Genomic DNA, 7,122 nt, shown 5'->3' with positions numbered 1-7,122 from the left:
CTGATCTGGAACTTGCTATGTAGACCAGGCTGGCCTCAAACTCACAGAGATCCGCCTGCCTCTGCCTCCCAAGTGCTGGGATTAAAGGCGTGTGCCTCCTTGCCCAGCCAAAATTTATCTTTTTTTAAGAAAAGGAAGCTGGGATCTAATATAGCTTCAACATTGTTCTGTATAAATAAGTGGTGGAACACACCTTTAATCCCAGCACTTGGGAGGTAGAAGCAGGTGGATCTATGTGAGTTCAAGTCCAGCTTGGTCTACATAGTGCGTTCCGCCAGCTGGAGCTACATAGCATGTCTCCAAAAGACCAAAAGGAGGAGGAGGACGAGGATGATGATGATGATGAGGAGGAGGAGGAGGAGGATGAGGAAGAGGAGGGGGAGGAGGGGGAGGAGGGGGAGGGGGAGGAGGAACTGGGGGTCTAGGACACTTTCAGTGTTGTCTCTATTTCCTGAAATGGGTTTGTCCTCCATGTCTCTACTTCCTGCCTGAGAACTCATCCTTCCCTCAGTGATTGGTATCCTCAACTTTGGCACTGACCAGTCATAGACCCCAACAGAACCACTTTTTGTATCTAAACACCTGATGCTATTCAGAGGCAAGAGGAAGAGGGTATTTTGCAGCAGTCCCTGCCCAGGACAGTTTAGAACCTTCAGGTTTTTATAATGGGTGTGAGAAGCTGAGAAAAATAGGTAATAGGTTTATCCATTGGAATGTATGAACTGCTCCATGAGCGCATGATTTGCCAAGAGTAATGCTCATGGCTCAGGCTAAGAGTGGGAGTCAGTACCTCATCTATCTAGCACTGTTGTGCTCCTGATAACCTTTTCTCGTCCCCACAGTCTTGCAAAAGGAGATGGCCCAAGACAATGGTGCAGATGCATTTTGTTTTCAGTTCCCTCCAGAGTCACCAAGATTCCTTCCTGGATGCAACTCAACCACTTGTGGAAGGAAGAGGGACAGATACAGAAGGAAGAGGCCCATTCAACAAGTACTTTTTCCTTGGTAACTGGAAGATACAGGCTTTAGTTTGCAGATCTGACTCAGCATCGACTCTGAGACCACTGGGCCTCAGCGTCTATATCTCCAGGCTGGAGCAAACTCTCCCTGTGTCATGTACTTATTGTGAAGACTAGAACCAAGCCATGTGTAAAACATCCAGAAAGTTTCCAGCACACAGTGGGTGCTTGTGAGTAGTGGCTGTTGTCGTTTTTCTGAGCCCAATGTAGCAAAGACCCCCAGAGAGGCATGCTGCTTGACTGGGAGCAGACCAAAATGGGAAAGTCTCCCTCTACTCCTACCAGCACTTCTGACACCAAACACATGGAGGGACTTCCCTACTCTAAACAATTCTCCAGTACTGTGGACAACAGCTGAATGTTCTAATTCAGTTTAGTCTTAACATTGTTTACCTGAAACAACAGCTCAGCCCCACAAGACTGCTCCGTATTTCAGTTACCAACTGCACATAGTAGGTCCTCAGGCTTCCCGTCATTTGTCCCCGAGCTATAAGTCAGGACTCATGAGCTTCTCCTCAAATACTGTATTTCTGTGATGCTCACAGAATACAGGGAAATGCTGTTTACTGACTTATTAAAAAAGACCAATAAATAAATAAATAAATAAAAATAAAAAGGATATTATAGAGGATCCTGGTGACCAACCAAATGGAAAAGTATACAGGGTAAGGTCAGAAGGGGTTCTCACAGAAGTGGGGTATACCACCCTACCATGGCATGGATGTGTTCACCAACCTGGAAGGTCTTTGAAGTCTCTTTTACGGACCTCGGTGGAGGCTTCATCACACAGGCATGATTATTAACTCAATCTCTAGCTCCTTTTCCAGAAGGAGAGGATGAAGCTGAAGGTCCCAGCTTCTAATCTCCTTATCTCTCTGGTGACCAGCTTCCATCCTAGGAGCTGTCCTGGACCCATCATGAGTCGTCACATTGGTACAAAGGATCACCCAGGAATTTTATGGAAAGTAGGAACTCTGTGTCAGAGAGTTGGCTCACAGACCAAATATTAGGACAAAAACCTGCTTCTAGGCCTCTGTATCAATCAGGAAATTATGGGGATTTGGTGAGCTCTGTGCCAAAAACCAGGGACATCGACCAAATATATATTTTTTAGTCTGTCAAACTGCCTAAAGCAATAACTGGTACGAAAAAAACCTGGAAAGAAAGAGGTGTCAGGAAAAAATATTTTAGATGCTTCTATGAAATGGTCTAAGTCTTCTAAAGGGAGACCTTTGTTCTCAGAATATTCTCCATAATACAAGCAATTTAATACAACCAGAGTTTAAATGATATTTTGTTTGGCATAAGAAAACCAACAAATCTTGTTTTTTTTTTTTAATTTCTATTACCTTTGTACTTAAACCATAGCAAAAGAAAACTGGTTTTCTTTTTTAAAATTATACTGGGATGAATGTATAGACAATAGGTTATAGACAATAAAGAAACCACTTCTGGAATTTCAGCTCATAAACACATAACTTTGGGCCTATGTGCATGTATGGGCCTCTAGACAAAGGTCCCTGGAGACATCACAAACAGGCAGAGCAGGAGGCAGGCCTGCTCCAGGGTGTTGTGTCCCCCAACTGCTTCCTTCTGTGTTTGTGTTTCTTTGGACCATTCACACATCAGAGTGGGATGGAGGTGGTCAAACTCTGTGGGAAACGTCATCAATTTGCCTGTTCCTGGGCTGCTCAGCTGAACTATGGGCCCATAGGAGCCTTTGCTGTTAGACATTTACCTGGAGAGGCAACTCACAGAGGTGAGAGGCAGATGGCTAGCAATCACTTGAAGGAACTGAAAGTGGGAGCTGTAGACACTCATGTTATTGGGGGCGTATAAATCAGAATAGCCTCTATGTGGAGTCATTGCGCAAGTATACCAAGAACTTTAGACTGTCATGACTGAAAGTGGAATCTCAGCATTTTTAGGATGAAGCAGGAGGATTATAATTTTGCAACCAGCCTGGCTACATAGTAAGGTCTTGACAAAAAGTAAAGACTACGACTAAGAAGACTAAGTTCAAGACTAAGTGCATGAGCTTCAGTGTAGGCACCGGGTTGACTTGGGTCCCTGCTGTGGGGTGAATATGATTTTTCCTCTCTGAAACTCATTCTAGAGTTTAATACCCATCATGAGGTATTAAGAGAGTAGAAACTTAATCTATGATGTTTAAAGATAGAGGCTTTGGAAGGTGATTAAGGTCATCTGGATGGAGCCCTTAGATTGAATGAATACTGGTGGGTTTATAAGAAGAGAACGAGACATACATTTTCTCTCTCTCTCTCCGCCCTCCCTCTCCCTCTCCCTCTCCTTTGCTCTCTCCCTCTCTCTCCCTCTTTCACTCTCTCTGTCTCTCTCTCTGTCTCTGTCTCTCTCTGTCTCTGTCTCTCTCTCTGTCTCTCTCTCTCTCGTCATGATTCCCTATGTTGCCTTAAGACACTTTCAACAAAGAAGGTCATCACCAAATGTGGCCCCTTGACCTTGGAACATAACAACGAGCCCAAACAAATGTCTTTATGATTCACTCAGTCTGTTGTATTGTGCTATTAGCAACAGAAAATAAACCGAGACAGCCCCACTCCCATGGTGTGAGTGTGTTGAGAACATTTCTCTACTCTATCTGTGCTTTAGTTTTGTCATTTGTGAAGTGGGAAGGATAAAATTCCCTTCATAGATTGTTATGAAGGTTTAGGGCGATAACAAAGAAAGCTTGGATGTGGTAAGAAGTCAAGAAATGTAGTTACTGTCATAATTCTAAGTTGCTATAGAAAAACAGGACCAAAGATATTCATCAAAAATATTCATCCTAGCACTATTTAAAATAAAGCAAACTTAAAAACTACATGTGGTACAATGGAAAAATAAATGGATTATGGTTTACTTAAACAATGGGATATTGTATGTCCATTAAAAAATCTTTACTAAGCTTTCCTGGGGCTGGAGAGATGGCTCATCAGTTAAGAACACTGACTGTTCTTGCAGAAGACCTGGGTTTGTATCCTAGGACCCACATGGCAGCAAACAACTGTCTGTAACTCCAGTTTCAGGGGATACGACAGCCTTTTCTGTCTTCTGTGGGCATTGCACGACACGGGTGCACCTACCTACATGCAGGCATAATACTAATACACAGAAAATAAAAATAATAAATAAAATATATTTTTAAAAATCTTTACTAAGTTTTCTTAAGGTTATGAAAAATGTTTTTGAAACAGTGCTAACCAAACAAGACAGGTTTGAAACTAGGCTGATTATAATATCTCAATTAAAAAAAAATAAGATTGTTTAAACATTAATATGTGTCTAAAGGATGTATAACCAGAAGGTCAAATCACCTACTAGTAGGAATATGGTGAATTTGTTTCTTTTTGTTTATATAAGTAGGAATAAGTACATCATACGATGCACTTATAGAAAATACATCATATGATGTTTTAAAAAAGAAATGACATGTTTGCTGAAAACCAGACTGGAAGAGCAGCAGGACTGAAGAGAAAGTCTGACGGAGCAGAGGTGTATCTGTTCCTTCCTCTTCCGTATTCACTCATTTGATGCCTGCTCTGTACCATATGCTGCTGCTGGGCACAAAGGGGAAGCAAGGCTCTGAAGCGTTAACAGCCCCTTGAAACAGTTAAGAAGGGGAACAAAGGGACCAAGGCTGGTTCCCTTTCAGTGCCAGCTCTGAGACGGTCATTTCCACAGTTACTTTGCATCTGACCACAGCCCTGCTCTTTTTCCTCTAGGCTCCACAGCTAAGTGTGGTGATGTGCCTAACGTCATACAGCTGACCACTAGCTAGACAGTCTGGGGTGTCCTAGGGTGGGGGTTTGCATCAGAGACTATGGACCATGACTCTGAGGGGTCAAAAAGGCCCCACAGGGAGTCTTATTTTGAACTTAGACTCTAGTTTACACGGGACATTTCAGGCCATACAAAGTTACAAGAGCAATAACATTATGATTCTACTACAACAATTCAGGCCCAAGGCAATAAAACCTGGACTTGGCAGTGAGAATGGAAAAGAAGGGTCAAGGGCCAGAGACACTGTAAAGAAAAACTGGCTTCAAGAGCACCAACCTGGGATCAGCTGTAACTTCCTAAAGGAAGGACAGATTTGACAGTGAAATGTTGCCTAAATTTGCCGTGTGCCCCTTTGTAATCTTCACTCAGTGGGCCAGTGAAGAGGCTAGGACAATCTTATTTTGGTAAATCACAATTTTACCAGTTTTTGTCTTATTGAGAAGCTGGCTTTGAGTTTGTGCTGGCATAATCCTCCAATTTGGTCACAAATGTCTTCAAAACATGGGCAGCTGAGGACATCAGTCTCTGGAGACTCCTACCCTGGCGAGACCTCACATGGCAATCTTCTCTTACCCTGAGATTTCTTTTTCTAGTGTTCCACTACCTCTGATCAACCATGGTCCACAATATTAAAATTTGCCCTGACTCTTTCAAGATGGAGCAAGTACGCTCACGTAACTTTTGCTTCCACATATTATTAAAATTGTTTTTTATTAGTTGTTAACTTCTTATGTGCCTTATTTATAAATTAAATGTTTGTGCACAGAAGGAAAACCATACAGGTTTGAGTACTATGTGTGGATTCAGGCATTCACAGTTTCCAATGAAAATTTATAAGGAAAGGCTATGATTGACAAGGCCTGTGAGAGCAGGCCTAAACTGGCCAGTAGCTGTGTCTCAGCTCACAGGGAAGTGTTGGACAGTGTTAGAAGGGAGTAGATACCAGACAAAGGGATGCAGGTGTGGAGCAGATAAATCAACAGGGCTCTATCACCAAGCTTCTGGGTCAGTCTCTAGACTTCTTTAGATCAAATTTCCTCAGTTGCAAGACAGAGATACACTATCTGCATTGCGGGTAATTATTGCGATGATTACAGAGTAGGAAAAAAAGGATGAAGGGATGGATGGTGGGATCGTTCAAGGGCTAGGAGTGCAGGACTGAAGGACTGAAGCTTGGTTCCTAGCACCCACATTGGGTGGATCACAATTGTCTGTAACCACAACAGCTCCAAGGAATCTAATGCCCTCATCTAGCTTCTGTGCACACACACACACACACACACACACACACACACACACACACACATTTATCTAGAAAGATAAAAGGAACGGAAAAAAATTGTTAGTGACACACACACACACACACACACACACATACACACACACATTTATCTAGAAAGATAAATACCCAGGAGTCCAACCAAGTCTTCTAAGGACAGAGCAGGATACGCTAGTAGCCTGAGGGATCTGTCCCTGAAGTTTAAAGCAGGATATTTCTTTTAGCTTTAAAAAAACGCATAAGCCCAGGAAAGCAGAGAGGGGTGAGGAGGGGCCAGGACCAGAAGCGGTGCTCCTGGAGCCCAAGAAAGGGACTGAGTTGGTCTGGGTGAGAAGGATCAGGAAGCAGTATTGGTTCCCCAGGTGTCTGGGGCCCCAAGACTAGGAATGGCACAGGGCCCAAACTAGGAGTATAGAACGGCGGGAGGGATGGAAGGGTGAATGTGGCTTAGGGAGTCCCGGCGCGGAGGGCTGCGCTATAGACTTTCCTCAAGAGGCCTGAGGATAGTAGTGCAGGCTAGGAGAGTTAGCCGGTGGTGCAGGCCCAGGGAAGCAGAGAGAGGTGAGGGCGGGCCCAGGACCAGAAGCCGTGCTCCTGTAGCCCAAGAAAGGGACTGAGTTGCTCTGGTGAGTAGGATCAGGAAACAGTATTGTTTCCCCAGGTGTCTGGGGCCCCGAGACTAGGAATGGCACAGGGCCCAAACTAGGAGTATAAAACGGCCGGGGTGGGGGAATGGAAGGGTGAATGTGGCTTAGGGAGTCCCAGAGTTGCGCTATAGACTTACCCCAAGAGGCCTGAGGATAGTAGTGCAGGCTAGGAGAGTTAGCTGGTGGTGCAGGCCCAGGGAAGCAGAGAAAGTGTGTGTATTTTGAGAATACTCTGAGCTATACACGTTGATTTGTGCACTACTAAAGTATGGCATATACTTCAAAACAGTTTTCTGTACCACTCATCAAAGAAGCTTCATTTTGCAACAGATGGAGGCTACTTCAGAGTTCAACAACTGGTCATACAAGATCGGAA

The sequence above is a fragment of the Nannospalax galili genome, unplaced genomic scaffold, assembly GCF_000622305.1.
Source record: "Nannospalax galili isolate Female #2095 unplaced genomic scaffold, S.galili_v1.0 scaffold162, whole genome shotgun sequence".
In the NCBI taxonomy this organism is placed as follows: Eukaryota; Metazoa; Chordata; class Mammalia; order Rodentia; family Spalacidae; genus Nannospalax; species Nannospalax galili.
This window is presented reverse-complemented; position numbering follows the sequence as displayed.